This window comes from Gasterosteus aculeatus, chromosome 8 (genome assembly GCF_964276395.1).
Source record: "Gasterosteus aculeatus chromosome 8, fGasAcu3.hap1.1, whole genome shotgun sequence".
NCBI lineage: Eukaryota > Metazoa > Chordata > Actinopteri > Perciformes > Gasterosteidae > Gasterosteus > Gasterosteus aculeatus.
The window spans coordinates 14,958,567-14,977,928 of NC_135695.1; positions in this window are offsets into that span (position 1 = coordinate 14,958,567).

Consider the following 19,362-nt stretch of genomic DNA (forward strand, 5'->3'; position numbering starts at 1 on the left):
GAGATACAGTATTTTTGTGTCTATGTGTGTCATCACATTTGAGCATGTTGATGGTTTATTGTTTCATCTCATTTTCTTGTTTTAATGACCACTTTCTTCTCTAACCATCACGCATTTGTGCAAAACTGGACCGAAATCAGACTGTCTGTAAAAGTCTGTATCCCACATTCATGTTCCTATCACGGTTGGACATTTGCTTCCTCCAAACGCAGCAGCTCTTTTCGGGATGAGAAAATGCTATCATATGAGGATTGTTGCTGGTTTAGTGCTTGTCTAGTATAGTGACCCTGCAGCTGTTTTGGTGCCTCCAAGTTGTTGCACGGGAAGGCCTGCAGATAAGCAACATCGGAAAACGGTCATAGAAGAGCAAATAAATACTTGGACAAATGTGTCCCAATCTGATTGTACACAGAGAAACAAGTTTAGGGTAGGTGCTGTCTTACAGCTTACATCTACACATTTTGTCCTCAAGAGAGTTATCAATTATTCCGTCCCATTCAGGGAATAATGACGGGTCACATGGAGTATTGATCATAGTCACAACCAACTGGCTTGTCTCCTTGTCTCCTTCTTTCATCACCAAAGACATCCAAGACATCCAAATCCAAACACTTTTGACATTTACAACAATTAGACGGTTTGGTGTGTAAACGTCGGGTTGGAGAAGCAGTCACAACGTGACAATTTGGTCATTGTTTGACTCGGGATGTCTTTGGTTACAAAACCTCTGAACTCCAAAAGCAAATCACCTATTTATTTTTATTAACTGGCAAAAGTTTGATTAGGGCAGATTTTGAATCACACAAGGTGAAAAGGCCTTAGCATCCTCATTAACTTCATGACATGATGAAACAACATATGGACCGACTCATCAGTGGTCTCAAACTCACCATTGTACCGTTAATTGGCTCCATCTCTTATAGTCTTTGGGACTCGGCTGTGCGGTTGAATTACCTCAGACGGATGACATTATGCCCCAGCATAGCGCTTTCATCTTACTTTGTCTTGATTGGCTGCCGGGTTAGAAGGTGAAGGCTTGTATTGTCAATCGACTCAGCGGTTGCTTGTTAAAGTGACAGATTTTTCATGGAGACCATGTGTTTGTGACAGGGAAGGTGTTCCTTTCACACTCGGAGGAAAGTTTGTTTGTGGAGCTGTTTGGTGGTGGGTAGCGGTCAGCATCGGCAGGGTGGGAAACAGACGGCAAAGCTTGGTTACTCTGACATTATCGCCACTAATGGCCGTAAACATCATCAGCATTCTGCTGTTTTATTGTGAGACCAAATGCATGGCTCACATTTATTGTTGCCACTTGCTAATTAAATAAATATGTGAATGAAAACGGATGCCACAATGCCATGTTTTCAATGTTGTCATACACTAGTGTACAGTGGGTGTACAAATTTGACAGGGGAGAGAGAGGGGGGGAGGGGGTAGTAACAGATGTGACAAATCCTTTCGTGGATCTCTTCCTGTCACTGCAGTCACACATCATCCACTGGCCACAACACGCCATCCTGAGATGCGCTGATCAAAAGCCTGAGCTGCCTCCATAGCCTCGTATCCTCGTCCCTGCTTCCTCTCCTTCACAGTGGCTTTTGAAAAGGAAACCGAATCATTCCCTCCTCCTGCTTCCTTCCAATAACAATAATGCACGTAATTCATAATATTACGCCATTCATATCGTTTTTTTTAAACCTAAACCAAACACACGTGCATAAACCGTGAAAGAAAAAGAGGATGCCAGCGCGGCAATCACCCCAGCTCAGGAAAACTTAATTTGAACGACAATACCCATAATTCCATACAGGTAACGTCTCATTGCTTTTGTCAGATCCACCATCTGCAGAACAAATCATAAATGGCTGCTTTGTGCTGGCTGATTCTATTGTGGCTCAATTGTGATTTTCTGAATACCTTGATTACACCAATCTTGGCAGCAGAAGTATATGCCCCCTGCGCGTATCCATAATGGACTTTTATTACAGTACAACTGCATTTTCAGTTCAGCTTTTCTGTCTTTTTTAAAGGTTTTTCATCATACAGTAGGAATGGATAGAGAAGAATGGAAGTGACATCATGCTGTGCAAAAATTATGCAACTTTTGCAACAATTTGGATCATTTAACCAGAGACGATAGCTAAATCTCGTGAAAATACAAACATCTTCTCTTGTAGCGCAGCCCAGTGTCACTGTGAATTATGTTCATACCGCCTGGCTTTATAACAAATGCCATCGTTCAGCGCCAAAGCAAGAAGAAGGAGGAGGGGGTGTGGCAGTCATTTTGGTTGATGACCAAATATAACATTCAATTATTTCGTTAAAAAAGCAAGTTTGCGTTCCGTCACAGAGCCTGTACGTCACAAGGGATCAAACTGTCAATTCTACTTGACAGCAGAGATTTTAACGATTTCACCGGATCGAAAATACAACAATCAGAGCAGAGGAGTCTCTATAACGTTGCAGTTGTCAATCACTGCTAAGATGCACATGCATTGCAACGTGGACAATGACAAAGTTTGTTCAGGCACGTGGGCGGTTCTTGGTTTAAGGTTTTCAACTTGCCGGCGGGGTCACAAACCCTCTAATCTTAGTGCTAATGTGAAAATATTGATTCATATAAGCTGAGCTCCGGCTAGATTGACTGTTGGATTGGAGTTTATGAGACATGATTGGAGTTTGTGACCCTGAATTAGATCCAGTACTTCTCGGCTCTGATTGCTTTTCATTTAGAGTCTTGCCAACACCATTAGGAGCTCTAACATGAAGCGGATGAACCATATTTATTTTTTACAGATGATCTGTCTCACTGTCAGGATTCAGTGACAATTTGAGACACAAGGGAAAAGTTTGTGGAAGGTACCAACTTTTAGCTTTAATGCTGACTTTTTTAAACCTTACTAGTGTTTCTCTACCTTAACCTCTCCCTAATTACCATGCACATGTTTGACTTTTAATTAACAGCTTCCGCCCAGGCATGTTTGACTAGTTTTCATAGGCGAGGAGTGTGACGGTTCTTATAACTTGTAACTATAAGGGTTTGCTGTCACCTGGTTTTAAGGTCACAGTTAAGTATGTTTTTGGGAGAACAAAATAAATCTCAAACCAAGACACTAAGGTTGCTCCTGGAATAAGCAACAACCTCTTCAGTGTTTCATATTAATACGTCTAAATATAGTTTCTATTCGGTGAGGGAAGACAGAGAGGTGTTGAGAATAGTTACATTTTTACATGAATTAATATTGACCACAGTGCTCAGTTTATTGTAGCGTCAGGAATGTGAATTTGGAGTTTTCAGCTGATGACGTGCCAAACAAATACAAGCTTAAAAAATAAGGATAAAACACAGAGATCTGTGTGACAGCAGCCCTTTGACGCCTTGCGAACGTCACCTTGAGGCCCCCCATGACGAACATCTGGGAAACGTATCTAGACAGTCGTGCAGCATCAGGGGGCAATGTGCCAAACCATCTAGTCCATTTGTTTGTGCACTGTTATTCTTTTCATTCACACCCACAAACTATCCCCATTGTCCTCTGAGTTGTCCACTTGCCAGAGCTAAACCCATTATTATCGGCAGCTATGAATCATGCCGTCGGTCAGCAGCTTTCTGCCAGGTTCTTCAGGTCAGCCCACTCAGGGGTTAAATTACACCAGAGGAGAGCGAAAGAAAGAGAGTGGTTGGGCGCGATTAACTGCTTATTATGTAAAATTGCTGTGGAGGAGACCGAGGTGAGGTCAAGAGGTCATCATTTATTCCACGCATCCGCCCCGAAGTCATTAACGAGCCCCAGACCCTGCAGTTTGCGTGATAACAAACAAAGAAATAACAGTTGGCGTGAAATGGGAAGGGCAACCGTGAGCTCAGTGGTAACTATCCATTTAATTATGCATCTATCAAAGGATTCATTATTATTCTACTGAAAAAAAAGACGTGCCTTCACTGGTTCTGTTTCCACGTGTGCATTTAGAGCTCATAGAAAGCCTGTTAAACGTTCCTATCACAGTGAAATGACCTGTGAGTCCACTGCAGAGCGCAGTAGCTGGTAGTCATGACACAAGCTGAGCCGATGCCACAATTCCATGCTTCATCTGTCCGGCTGTTCTATCCCTGCGGCAAATGTGGAAACATCTGTTAAATGATCAGTTAGAGAGTGATTTTATCTGGAAAGCCTCCCAGTGTTAAAAAATGTCATTATTAACCATTCCATATAGTTGATCGTAAACTACATGCATCAACGAGTCATTTGCAAAAAGTGATCAGTGTGTTGTTGGTGTGACTCCATCTGTGGTTTAAAAGGAAAGATCCAGTCCAGGCAACCAAAGAAACATTTGGCAGAGTCAATGCTCAAAGCTTGGATCAGAGATTTTGACCTGAATGACAAAGGACTTTGGTGGGACATGTTGCGGAAAAATATTTTCCAAACTCGAGCAAATAGTTTATTCCTTTTAAACTGAGGCCGTACCTTGTATTATTCTCCCCAATTTTTGCATGAAAAAAAAACCAAGACATTGGTTGAACTGTAACGCTTGGATCTTCTCTCTAAAGTAGAATAGACAGGAAAGACGTTACCATACAAATACGCTTTGTTATGACTCAATGAGGAGTCTGAACGGAGGGAAGCCTTACACCAGCTCCAACAATAAAAATCCTTTTAGCCCAGCGATTGCTTCAGCCTCATAGTGTTACCATAACACTGGAGAATGGAAGCCTCCCATTGAATTGTAGTGCTTGAACTGTTTACCGTCTGATCAGGAACAAATCCTCCTCTTTGAACATTTGGTCACATGTGCAAGCTTTGTGGGTCATGAAGACACAGGAGGAGCACTATACATTATATTCTACTTAGAAATGATAATGCATGGAGTCCATAGGAGGAGTAGCTTAAGGAATGCATGGCGGGATGCTGCCAGCTGACACTCTTGCCTTGTAATTTAGTCTTTATTTGCTCCTGCAAAGTTTCTATTTTCACTCCTATCTTAACTGTATATGAAACAACATAAAGGTTCGTATTATCTCCTCTCTTCTTAATTAAAGCAAAGAAAAGAAGAGTCTTTGGGAATACCCAGGCTGAAGGTACCTTGGTGCTGATCCCCAATGACCTACATAAATTGGAGAAAAAAAAACCCTGACATAACTTTTTCACATAATTGACTTTATTTAGTTTGTTCTAGCAGGCTGCAGCAGAGAAGACAGCTTCTCTGTTTAAAATACCACTGAAAAAGGTGCCGGGTTTATATTTCCTATATGACCATAGCAGTTTCCTAGCAACATAATTTTAATTGAAGGGTGGCCAAACGTGTTTTCACTGATCACTTTTAACTTCATAATAATTATGAGTTTTTTTTAATAGATTACTATTATTAAAACCCTTCAAAGCATAACGACCAGCATAATACTTCTAATTCCTCACCTGACAAAGGAGTTTCTTCATGGTTTTCTCGATTGATACTGTAACCTTAACACCTCCTTGCCCCCGTGTAAACGTGCAAGCATGACGGACAAAGTAGTTTTAATTTGATCACCCCAGCAGAACCACTTTCTCTAAGAGACTTTCTGCACTTTGCCATTTTCCCTCGTGTATGTCCTTAGGGAGCGTTTGTCAAGACCGCCAATTCATCAGATAATAAAATAATGTATAATGTTAATTAGATGAATTCTCCTGATCATGACCCGTGCACTTTGAATGCCGATCACCATGTAAACACCATCTTTGCGTGATTTTCCGGGCTGATAGCTGCGTACACGCGTATCCCGAGGTGTGATGAAATCATGGCTTCAGCTGCTCGAGCACAGTCAAGTTGTACTTCCTACTTTTCATGCCACTGCACCACTAACAACAAGTCTCCTACCTGCTATGAAACATTGTCCGTCAATTATGCTGTAATTAAGAAATATCTAAGCTTCGGCTGCTTCGACCACATTACAGATTCTCCACAGCTGACGGATTTCAGAACAGTGAAAAGAAAATGCAAATAAGTATCCATTTTGCAAAAGGGATGTAGGCTAATTGAGTTGACCTTAAAATCGTCTTTTAGTAAAAATTACCAACTGAATGCAAAGCAGTGACTATTTTTGGTACATTTAGTAAATATGCAGTCACACTGCAATCAAGTCTTTCAACTTTGTTTTTTTCATTTCATGGCAAATAAAGCACATGAGTAGACTACAACTGACATAACATTTGTTGCTCTGTCATTTTTTGTTTGTGTCTTACAGCCCTGGCCTGATACTGAAAAATATCAACCTGAACAATTTATCTATGCAAATGCACATTTGTACAACACAGACTTCAAGTAGTGTGCGTATTATGGAAGTTGACAGCAAGTTTGCGAATGCACGGCTTGCTTGAGGATTGGTTTATCACCGTTGGCTGCAGAAACGTCTCTCCCCTTAATGCCGGAAAGCGAGCTCCACCCGAAGCAAGCAGGTGCATACACGCATGCCCCCCCCACCCGCTTCAACTTGGCTGTTTATGCATTTAATGCAAGCTACCGCTATACATGCAGCCAGCCATGAATAACCAAGGAGACTTTTGGGTTATATAAATCATTTATATTGTTAAGCTTTTGGGAGGAAGTCATTTATTCTCAGTTCAAGGAGACACGGGCGCCCTCAAGACGCTTGCCGGTGACGTGTTTAGAGATGAGACGTACGCCGTGTACCAAGACAGTGAGGAGCCAACACCTTCTTGCTTTTCTGGGCCACAAAGGGACACACACATACACACAGACAGACACACACATTTGCAATCAATGGAGATTGTGCCAGCACTCTCTCCTCCACCCTGCAGCCGCCATTCTAAATTATCACCTATCTCCAGTTTTGCACCCAAAGACCCGAATGGTAGCGCCTTCCATGTCAGCCAGTTATCAGTCCATTTCAAGAAGATGGATCAAAACATGAAAACAGTGACAGTCTGTTGTCTGAACAGAGATCACAGTTCGGAGAGGATGATTCGTTATACAAACCGCCAAATCTATAGCAGGCGCAATGCGTGTGTTGCAGACAGCTGTGGTCGGCATGCGACGTGACTGCTGTTAACACGCAGTAAGGCGTGTGTCCAGGTGGAGAGTTAAAACATGAGCACATCCACGCAGGCCTCAGATGAAAGTCACCGAGTAATTAAATGATGTTTTATCTTTAAACATATGGCTGTGTGTAGAGAAATTAGCCCCGACTCAGACGGACGTGTAACTACTAAGGATAGGAAGCTGGTGTAAAAAGCTGTGTCTGCAGGTAAGCTGCATGGTGAGTCATTTTGCATTGTGGGTGGCCTCTCTGATCGCCTTGTTTTTCTGAAGTTTCTCGAGAGGGAGAGTTGGCCCTGAGTTCTGAGATGGAAACAGCAGAGGGGGAGGACGCGCTATTCCCCCGTGGGATTGTTTTGTCTCTGTAGCGGTGGCAGGGAACCTTTCAGCGCACGGTTTCGACAAAGAGGAATACAGCGGAGTTCATGTGTGGGCTCGTCTTTGAGAAACGTTGAAACAATTCATAATATATTCATCATATTAAGGCGACATTTGCAGGAACATTTAACAAAAGGGGTTGTTCTTTGTGCATATTACTCTCAACCCTCTACAGTGTATTGTCTCTGCAACAAGTTCTCCTACCATTGGAACAAAAGCGTTCAGTGTCTTTGAAAATAATCCAAATGAAGCTAAAGCCAAAGTTCAGTCAGGAAGACGAGCCGTACCGTCCTGTTCATTCATCGGGTCGTGCCTCTCTCCCCGCGGTAACGCTTTCAGCTGGTAGGGGGGCGGGCATGTTAAATTAACCACCTCTAGTCTGTGACATTAAGGCAACTTCCTCCACCCCCCCCACCAGGGTCCGGTCTCCAGAGGGGGAAAATAACTGAATAAAGGAATAAAGACTTTGCACAATTCATATTTATGCATATTTAATAAGTTATTGTTCAATTCTAATGGAATCTCTGATTTAAATAAACCGTTGGGATTTATTTCTCTGCTCTTCCTATGGTTAAATTGTGATTAAGATTAGGTCGACTGTTGGTAACAGTAAAAAAAACAACTGATTATAGAACCTAACAAAGTATTAAACCATGTTTTGTTTGATATTTACAAAGCCCGATGAGTAGAAACTATGGTTTATCATTTCTGTATTTCTAAGGGTGTTTTAATTAAGGATGTTTTTCTAGGCTTGGAGCACTAACCTTCTGGAGAAGGAATGTACTACATTTACTCAGGAAAGCAAGTGGAGTTGCAGTTGATTCTGAAACAAGAAAAAAAGAAATTCTGGTTTTGGGTCACTCACATTGAACACTCCATTTGTGCACCTCATAAATCCTTTTTGTATCTTCTGCTGAATGTCTAGGATGTCACAAGGACAGCTCTTACGCAGAGAAATCCATTTGTGCTCTTTATCTGATGAAAGCAGGTAATGGATTTGTTCAGAAAGTGCCGTTCCATCCTATGCGTTCCATCCGATGCCGCTCTTTTCACGCATTGAACTGTTACATTCTCGTCCAGTTTGATACCATTAACGACCGCTAATAACTATTGAAAGGCGTGACCTTGGAAAAGAGGGAAACGCATACATCTAAAAAAGAGAAAAACAAAACTCCTTGCGTCAAACCTTTTTATGCCTTCTTTGTTTTGCTACTTTGAGCTATTATTCCTCTCTATCAACATGCCATTCATTTGGTTGCCATTTTCTTGTACAGAGAAGGACCTTGTTAACAAAGGGAGATGAAAAGCTATTGAAGCAAATTACTTTCTAATCGACAGAAAACTACCAACGCAGAGAGAAAAATGTTGTTCAGTGATACCATCTTAATCATCCACCAATTATCAGCATCACTTCCCTGGTGGCCGGTCGGTCCGTGTCGTTTGACATCTGAAGTCACGTTTTTACAAACTTTCATCGATTCATTTAAACTAGGGCAGTGAAAAGATAAGTCAATACAAAAAAACATCGAAGAGCAGACAATCACTCTATCAATGATGCCTCGGACGTTTACTTTCACTTTTCTGAAATCGAATCCTGTTGTTGTTTTGTTTTTGCCACAATGCTGTTATGGAAAGAAGAAAATCCTGACAGCGAGACTCGTGTTATCTCAGCAGGAGGTCGTGCAGCGAGCCTCCTCCTCTCTGTCGCATCTTGCCCTCAGACCAGAATGCTCAGTGGATCCCACTCAGTTCATCTCCATTTATAAAAATCTGGATGACGTAGTACGTCTCTGAGCCGTGCTATTTTCAATTCTTATGTGTAAACGTGAGATTATACATCAATGTCAAACCGGGAATCTGCGGCGGCGTATAGCTGGAAGCTGTTGCTAAATTACTTCTTCCATTTTCTATCTATTTTGAGGGGATAGATCACATGAAGGTGCATAACCGACTTAACATTATTATATATTCAACACTTTTGAGATTATATGAAGCTCAAGATCATACTTAAAGCATGGAGGCAGCGTGCGTGCAGTTCATCTAGTTATTTCCTTGTATGCTCCGTGTGACACTGTCGACAGATCTGAAGCTATTCAACACAGTCCGGCTTCTGGCTTTTGAGGACCAAAACAAGACTTGATTAGCGATGCCTCTGCGGGGATGCTGCCATGTACAGCTGTACAGTTTCCCTGACAGCTGAAGAATCAGCCACATTCAAGCCGTGGAGGGAAAAAACAAGTCATTTAAGAAAGCGATGAGCACCACGAGCATCTACCTCAGCTGCGGCCTTGTGCAGGCAACAGTTCTGCAGCCCCCCTGACAGCTATATTAGTGGTAATGACATGCTGTGTTGCTCCGGGGCACGGAAGCATCTGGGCTGCAGGACGGAACGACCACTCGATCAGCGTGATGTGTCGATACAGCGAGCATAATTAAGCCCTTTCAGAGGTAAAGTATATGGTAACAGTGCATCACCTTGTAATCAGTATAGATGGTCTGGAGCTCACGTGGTTGTAACTGTACCGAAACACGAGCAAGAAGTCCTCCAAGTGTTCTTAGAATGGATAATGTAAAATAGCTCCCTACAGTTTGGGGCCACGTTTACTTCCTGTCAGCTGATGCCGTTCCCATTCACTGCCCCCTATGAAAGGAGGGAGGGTCCTTGCATCATCGTGCCAGACTTGTAAACTCAACTCTCAATAGAGATTCTGCTACTTCGGTTCCTTTACCAAATGAAAATAAAGTGATATTTTAGTGAATATTTTGGCATCTAAATATCACCTGTAAATGAATGTATTCAAAATTCTAAATGTCACCAACTGAAGCCGAGCTGTAAAACCAACTGTAAATGTATTATTAGGACTAAACATGTGAATTAGTCATTGGATAGATTCATAGGACTTAGGTCTGTATAGGTCTGTACTCACAGAGGGGGATCATGTTAAGATGAAACACCAAATGTGCATCGTGTGTAGGCTGAATACGCATTCATTATATGCATGATTCATTTTGCAAGACACGTTAAGCTACGTTTTCATAGAAATAAAAAAACAGTAAATCCATTTTATTGGAGGCACAGGTTACAGCGCCCTCTCATCTTTCAGGTCAACTCCCGTTAATACTGGAGAGAACCAAAGAACTAATTTAGGCTTTAAAAAACAGGGATGTGTTGGAAATTTTGGAGTCGATTTGTAATACAGGGCAATTTACATGGCTCTATATTCATTAAGACCTACTGCCATGGTGCTCAAACACCTCTGACAAAAGGCATTTGGAGAAAAATGAAAACATTTCCATGAATAACACATTTATTCCATAAATGATAGGCTGTGAAATATGCTGCATACCACTTCACAGCAATCAAAAGGAAGCTTCGGGGAGAAACTGCATGAGGAGGTATTATCGGGCTTGTCAGCACGGCTTGTCTAAAATAAATACTATTTGCATCTTTCTTCTATTTATCATCTGTTGCATTATGCCTGCTGTCCTCTCTTGCTGCTGATTAAATTTCCATTAGCCATGCTTACTAGTTGTGCTGGGGAGAGAGCCTCCTGAAAAATGCTCTTTGATTGTGATTGCTCCGAGAGAGTTGGGTAATGACACGGTGGCGTGATCTTTTTTGGGGATACGCACCGTGGGACAGCGTGTCTTTTTCTACTGCATTTCTGGCTTCCGGCTTGGAGGTTGGCAGCAGGAGAATGGAAAAGCAAATGAGGAGACTGTAAAAGATTGAAGGGGTGGAAAAGAGACTAGATGGATGTTTCAATTGGATGGAACACATCCTTTTGCATATTCCATTCATATATTAAGATTAGAACCACTACTGGAGGTTGTTCAGGAAGAAGTAATCCCTCAGGAAACGAGTACCGGTTGCTGTGCATCTGCAGCGAAACATGAAGATTAAATAGACGCCAAAAGACTTGATGAAGATGTTGATTCGATGGCAACAGATCAATGAATCATTTACGTCTTCAACCTCAGACCATTGATAAATGAACATGTGTTCATTTTATGTGAACCCCATCCTCTGCTCACGAGGAGTTCTATGTGTTTTCAGCCCAAACAACACTTTGTCTCTACTAAAACAAAAAAAGAGGAAGATTTTTAATGGATGAAACTTAAATTCACCGGAAAAGCCTAAAGCTACATACGTGTTCAGGTGGATGTGTGTCACATCATAGCACCAATGTCCACCTCACAGGAACTAGAGACGACCACATAAGTTCCCAGCTGCAGGTCTCCTCGGGTCCCTTGATGGCGAGCCGGATTGATTAGTGCGGGGAGGACGGGCGAAGGCGCGTCCCGCTGCCTCATTACTCTCAGTTTGCAGGTGTTCCCGACGCTTGGCCGCCCCCTGCCGCCTTGGCGCAGAGAAGACGGAGGACAGAGACCGGACCCACCTCGTTCGTCTTGCACGCTGGGATGGAGGTCATGCAGGAAAGCGCTCCTGCTCAGAACAAGTCGCTGCGAGTGACAGATGGGAGTTGCAGAACGGGGTGGCGAATCGGCTCAGCCTCAAAGTGTTTCGTTTGTTTTCCATCTCAGGAAGGTTGCTGCAGGCACATCTTTGATGACATCACCCGCCAGGCTTACTTCTACGGTTATGTAAGACACCCAGGGCCTGTGTGTGTATGTTTGGATTTTACTACATCTTGATGTAACTGCAAAATGTGTGCCGATTGTGTGTTGATTGTACGGTTAGAGCAGCAAAAATATGTCTACGCTGTCGTATGTTTGGCAGAATGGCTCCCATGGCCAAAAAATGCAATTTTATCACGATGTATTGATGTATGTAGAGGAGTGCAAAATGTACACTCACATACTGGAGTCTTGAAATAGGATAAAAGGACAGAGTGGGTGAGGGAGGATTGGACAATTTAAGATATGCACATAAAGGGAATGAAAACACTTATGTAGTTGATAAGATGCATATAAAAACTGGAGTTAAATACATGGCCACACGTCTCTACATACACATACCTAGTCGTGCATCCTCTTGATCTACTGGTTAAACACATTCTAATAAAGCTATAATCTGGGATTACCTACTTGTACAATTGTTTTTGGGTTAGATTTGTGTTGAGTGGGGTCCGTCTGTATTGAAGGAAAAGGCCCTTTTAACTGTTTTTGATTACATAAGTAATATTGTTCATTCTTAATTCTTAATTTGATTGGTAGGTTTTGTAATCAGCAGAGACAATTTCACTCCAGTTAACAATACAAGTCTTTATATATATATATTTGACTATATATAAGGATATAGCATGTGGATATATGGTATTAAGAAGAACTTTGTGTTTCAAATCTTTTGGTCTCACCGTGTATGCGTTTCAGGCACTTTGCTTAGTTTTGAATACATTATAAAAGAGAAGCTTAATGTCAATGCGGCACAATGGTGAATGTCACATGCTATGGGGGTGGTGGTTGGAGGCAGGGTGGGGTCAGCTGCCACCAAGATGACTTCGGTAACAGAGGCACCGCACAGGAGAAGGATTTGGATTACGCTTCTTAACATTCCGTTGACAGCGGCCCGTCGTTATGTTGAGCGTTACGGTTTTTTTGCCTTCGGCTTCTCCGTGGGGCATTTGCATTGTTGTCCCAGTGTCTCCCCCGGCTGCTCCGGCGTCCTCGAGAACCGTCCTGCAGGATAGTTTAATTGGTGACTGTAAAATAGCCTGCGGGTGTGTGAACGGGGGTCTGTCTCTATGTCACACAGCGATTGACCACCTCGTCTCTCGCCCCGATGCCTCCAGCGACCCACTTAGGATAAGCTGAAGATTTTATCAAAGCGTGTTTGCTGCAGCACACCAGCATCCACCAGCAATCGCTGGGCAACAGGATTGTTAAAGAACCCGGTTAAAGGACTTCAGTGGAGATATTTAAAACAAATGCAAAATAAACATCTTTGTGTTCTTACCGGCTGCTTCGTCAGAATCGGAGGGCGTGACGCCCAAAAGGCCACGCGGCTTCTCACCGCCGTCCTAATTGGCGTGTTAGAGCAGGGATCCGCTCGGGAGGCAGGTCTCGTTATTTTCTATTTTATTTCACACATACTCACCGCGCATTCTTCCCTCCCGACTTCAGCTGCCGTTACTTGTTGTTCCGTCTCAGAGTACAGCAGTTCTGGATCATAAGTTCCATCTCCACACATTAGCATATCTTCCACAAAGCCTCAAAGTCTGCACTTGGCTCGCTCGTCTCCTCAGGTGAGGAGGGTAGACGGGCTGTGCCAATTGCAAAAACACTGCAATTAATCAGCGCGACCAGACGTGTTATCGGAGTCCCTTGAATTCACGCAGCTTATTGTTCTGCGATGCATTATCTTGACAATCTCAGTGGGCTTTAATTATTGGAACACTGAGAAGTGTGTTGTAGAGTTCAGCAGGGCTCTGTATCACTCAACGGAAAGAAATCCAGCCCAGTCGGTGGGCGGAGGGGAGAGGGGGGGAGGGGGGGCGCAATTAGAGTGTAGAGGAGCTTCCACTCAACTCTCGTCCCACAGGAATGCTGTCCTCACATTTTGGTTCCAGTCAATGATTCAGCCGCTGAATTGAACCATTTGTCCTGGTATGAAACTCCCCGTTGCCGATGGGACGGGCTTTTTACAGGAGCTGGAGGAAAAAGAGCAGCCCATAACTTTGATTGACCGGTTGGATAAAGCGGGAATATTGAACAGGATCACGGGTCAAAGAACGACGCCAGGTCAGCGGCCTCGAGCTCTAATCTACGACACTCGAGGTCTCCGTCTCGCGTTGGTGTAGGAAAGGTCAGGCAGTGTCCTTTCAAAGGAACTTCCTCTGTAGATTTGATAAGCTTTATCAAATAAGCTCATCACGTTTAGACTCAGCATACCAAAATTCTTCTACTGTGAGGCTTAATGAAAAGATTGTGGTTCGAGTTTAAATTAGTGAGTTTCCTCCTCATTAAATAAGTGGTTACATCATGTAAGTGGTGTTTGACGTTTGAAGGCAATTTAAAAAGAGAAAAGAAGTCAGCGTTTAGCTGGGAGAGTGGAAGAGATGACTTAATGCTTCAATATCAGATGCATTTTCATTTTCTTTAGATCTAAAGCCACTTTTGTCAGAACAGTGACTAAAAGTCTTGAATCTACTCCATCATCTGCAGGCACTCTGTTTTAAAATCCTTTTGTGGTTGTTGATCGCTAACGTGATAACTCACAACTGCTCAGGGTTACAAATGGAAACCAGAATGCTACCGACACACGGGAGCCGATTAGCTGTGATTCAGTCAAAAGGAATTTCCCTGCAATCTGTTTACTGATATGAATGATTACAATCACTCTAATGATCCATCATGACCAGTGATGGGCGGAGCCTAACCCACAGACACAAGCAGCATGTGGAGGAAGAGGATTTATTAGAGAACGGTGTGAGCGGTTGAGCAGAGAGCTGGACGGGCTGATGGCAGCGGGAGGCCGGCCGGTGCGATCACTCAACACCACGGCGAGGCCGAGCCAGAGGACAGTGGTGGAGACGCCAGCGCCCGAAAGCAAACCCCGATTGTCGCTGCGACAACTACTTGCGGCTGGCTGAGGGAGGAGCCGGGGCTGATGGAGCTCAATGGAAGGCAGGTGTACCGGTGGCCAGGGAGGAGCCATGAGCGGAGCCAGGGGAGGAGCCAGGGGAGGAGTTAGGAGAGGAGACAGGGGAGGAGCTAGGGGAGGAGCCAGGGGAGGAGCTAGGATAGGAGACGGGGGAGGAGCCAGGGGAGCAGCTAGGAGAGGAGCTAGGAGAGGAGACAGGGGAGGAGCTAGGGGAGGAGCCAGGGGAAGTGCCATGGGAGGAGCCAGGGGAGGGGCCAGGGGAGCAGCTAGGAGAGGAGCTAGGAGAGGAGGCAGGGGAGGAGCTAGGAGAGGAGACAGGGGAGGAGCCAGGGGAGGAGCTAGGAGAGGAGCCAGGGGAGGAGTGGCACGCCCACTTCACACACAGATAGACAAAGGGGAGAGAAACGAGGTGAGAAGGAAAAGCAGGAGCCACGGCTGAGGAACTAATGACATCCCCATCAGCCTCAGCTGTGTCCCACTTTGTGTTTAGCGGTTGAGGTGATTAGCAAATGATAGCATGCTGATGGTGAACGTTAAAGCTGCTTAGCATCAGCATGTTGACGGTCCCTAAAGCTGGGCTCAGAGGAGTTTTAAAAATCAGGTTTCGGTCAAACTTAGTTATGGAAAGATTGTGATAAACTGTTGGAAGGAAACAGGAAACTAACTGATCTCCTAAAAGCGGTAATTATATACAACGTGATACACCGGTAAGGCTCTGCTGGAGGAAAAGGGGTGCTAAAATGTGCTTTTAGTCCTTTCTGATTGTATTTGAGTCGTTTATTTCTTTGGAAAAAGGTTGTCTTTTCCTTTTCACACCTTTTTTTCTACTATATTGTTTTTTAAGTTTCCTTTTAAATCCGATGCCGTGGCTTTTGAAGAGTGTTATGTAAAGGTTTTAAATTTTCCCTGCCAGGTGAGGTATACATATTAGCTATTTGGCTTATCTTCTTTTGCTGTAGTGTTGCAGACAATATTTAATACTGTTTTATAATCAGCATTGAGTGTCAGGGATTTGAGTATTTACATTTAAAGATACAAATTAACAACAAAAAAAAACCTGACACATTTCCATTAAATTGCAAAACAAATCAATTAAAAGTATTTTTCACCAGAAACTGGGTTTCTGTTCATTAAATGGATGACTTGGATATTATGGGTGTAACAATGTTGTTATGAATAAATTATTCTATTCCACAGTGGCTCCAGAGTGACTGTGTTCAGTCAAATTCTGTCTCTTGAACACAAATCAAAACAGCAACGACCGTTTTTAGTGGTGAAGGTCACATCATTTCAACACAAACACAATCTACAATTCCATCATCAACTGCCATTTATTAGTATCAAACCACTGCTACAAAATTACATCAAACATGATGAAAATGGACTTGCATACGTGCTATACACAATGTAAGCTTTAAAATAATTAAAGTACATGAATCAATATATATTTATATATATTATATATATAGATATACCAATGCCACTTAAAGCCATATATATCATTCCAGTGATCTAGAGCCTATAAATGTACAACTACATCCCTGGTGGCTAACAGACCTTCATACACATTTGAGTAGACATTTCAATTCCAGACTGTTTCAGCATGACGATTTGCATAAAACAAACAAATAAAAGTCTGTGTAAAAAAAAAAAAAACCTTGGACGTTCCTGTTAACCTTTTATGATGATGAATCTCATTTATTTTTGTAGAAAGAGGAACAGAAATCAGCATAAGTACATATATTCAATTTGGCAAACCAACGAAATGCTGCACCTCGTTCCCTTGAACTCGAGGTCACTCCCATCTAAACAAATGTAACACCGAAGACAAAGATGATGAACTGGTGCTACAAAGAACCCATTTCTTGCGTCTTTCATTGTAAAAAAACCCACAATGTGTAATCTGCCTTTTGGGGCATGAAAACAAATGAAGTTGGATTACATTTACCGCCAGTCAAACGATGACATGTTCTCATTGGCAAACCTCTTCAATCCCTCATGAAAAGTGACAATTGCCCCAGAGGTTTACGTGGGAAACGCGTTGGCACTGCGGAGAGACGTGGCTTCCATAGCTTGCTTTAAGAAACCCGGGCATTATCTCACGCTCTGCATCGTTGGCTGGCAACTTATTTTCCACTTCAGTGGAAATAATGAGAGACAGGTTGACAAATACTTGCTGCAACTTCTTTTTAAACTAGCACGTCCCCCACAGTCACCATCAGACGGATTTCAAAGAAAATGCACTCGCCCCACTCAGACATTACTCAATATTTTTTTATACTGTGTTGAATTAGATGAGGCTGGGCACTGGTTATAGAGAAATATATGAATTGTGTTGTTCCCTTTCTGCCGATGTTTGACAGGCGCGGCAAACAAAATCTTGCAGACTGAATGCCAGCGGTCAAGAATCACCGACAGCTCGCAGTGAGCGGATCGGGGGGGTTAGACGTTGGATGGCCGTCAGCTCGGGTGTGACACAATCTCCCAGTCTAAACTGACAAAGGCACGGGAAGGGTTTCATTAACCGCAAGGTCAGGAGGAATCCCTCTCTCACAACATCCTCCGGCCCATCTCTCTGCTCGGCGCCAAACGGCACTTTGACAGCATGCTAATCGTTTCCGTAACCTTCCCGTGCATGCCGCCTCGGTTCAGCTGCCGGATGACGCTGTTTTGACCAACTTTGCAGAGGAACTGCCAACGATCCGGCATTGATTTTGAAATTCTATGTGAAAGATTATGTGTTGAGAAAACACAGATGCAGATGTTTGCATTATTTGACTTATTGGCTTTTATCGATTCGCGGCTCTTTTGGATGCCACATGCATTACATGTAATCAGCTCCCTACATCTGCTTTGCATCTGCAACACAATGGATGTTCTCCCATTGGAGCAGCAACACTCACAGCAGAATGTGCAGCTGTGTGACACCTCAACATCTGCAAAATAATTCTCGCTGTTTCTTTTAAACTCAAGTGTTTTCACTGCAGCTGGAACATTTCTGTATCGAGTACATTTTGTCAATCAGAGGGAAGATTAATCAACATTCCTTTCATATACGCACGTGCCCTTATTGAAGATGGTAAAACAACCTGATAAATAACACAATGAAGACAATTTGAATCCGGCTTACAGTGACTATAATAAACTATAATTAATCCTCATTATTTCAATGATGACATTTAACTTATTTGTAGTTATTTTTGTTACTTCAGGGTTCAGTGATCAGAATAACTGAATGTTTAGTAAATGTTATAAAAAGTCAATTTAGTGAAAACTATTAAGCAAACAATCAGCTGAGAGACTGGAGCATTACTGCTTAAATTAAGAGTTGGTTATGATTGATGAAATACTTCGAAGGCACATCCAGCACAGCATTTATCCCTCCACAACGCAGCTGTTTAATGAATCCAAACTGAATATGACGATACCGATGTAGCAGATTAGAGGTGGACGCTTTAAAATGGACAATTGGAAAGTTCAGGGTGGGGGACGTGGGCCCGAAATAATACGCACAAGGATGAATCTTTTAAATCCTCTTATCTTAAATTTAAAAAACGCCCCCCCCGCTGCTGTCAGCCGGGAGCACGAGGTGAGGCAGCGATCTCTGGGTGGCGGCGTGGCCTCTTTTCCGCTCGTACATCAACACGACTTCTTCAACGGCTCTTTCACGAGGTGGGTCACACAAGCGTGGATTTCTTGCTCAAGAGCGTATTCGGGTCAGAGGACTCTTGATGGCCTCGTGCTGTTGTGGGAAAAAAAAGAAGCTAAAACCCCCCCTTCTGGTGTGGGACTGAATGTGAATGTGATTTATGTTTGTAAATATCTCCAGAATATAAATACTGGGCAGCTCACTGCAGTCAGTGATGGAGATGCAGTGCAAATGGTGGTTAATCCGGTGGCTTGTGGCCATCTGGGCTCACAAGGATTTATGCAGTGTTTAATGGCAGAAGGGAGAGGATCAAATATGCATGATACAACAAAATGAAGATGACTCAATTACTCAGGCTACACTGTACAAACAGACAGATTTCTCCTCTCCCCCCCATGCCTCTCAAGCCTGGAGAAAAATTCCAGCATTTTTTTTTTTTTTTGCCCCCAAGGGTGTAACACGCCTGATCAGTGGCAGAATGTGGTCAAAGTACAACCACCTCCGGGGCAAACATAAAAAAAGTCTGTCTGCTGTGTTTCGTGTGAGTGTGACACTTGCTAATCAGTATTCAGCTCGAAGTCAGTCCCCCCCAAAAAAATAATTAAATCCCTGCAAAACTCCACCAACAGTTGCTCACATTCAGTTATAATTAGCAGCTACATTACTGTGACACCTAAAATAACTCATTATTCTTATCGTTATGAAAGAGCAGAATCGTATTTAGTGGTGATCCTGATTA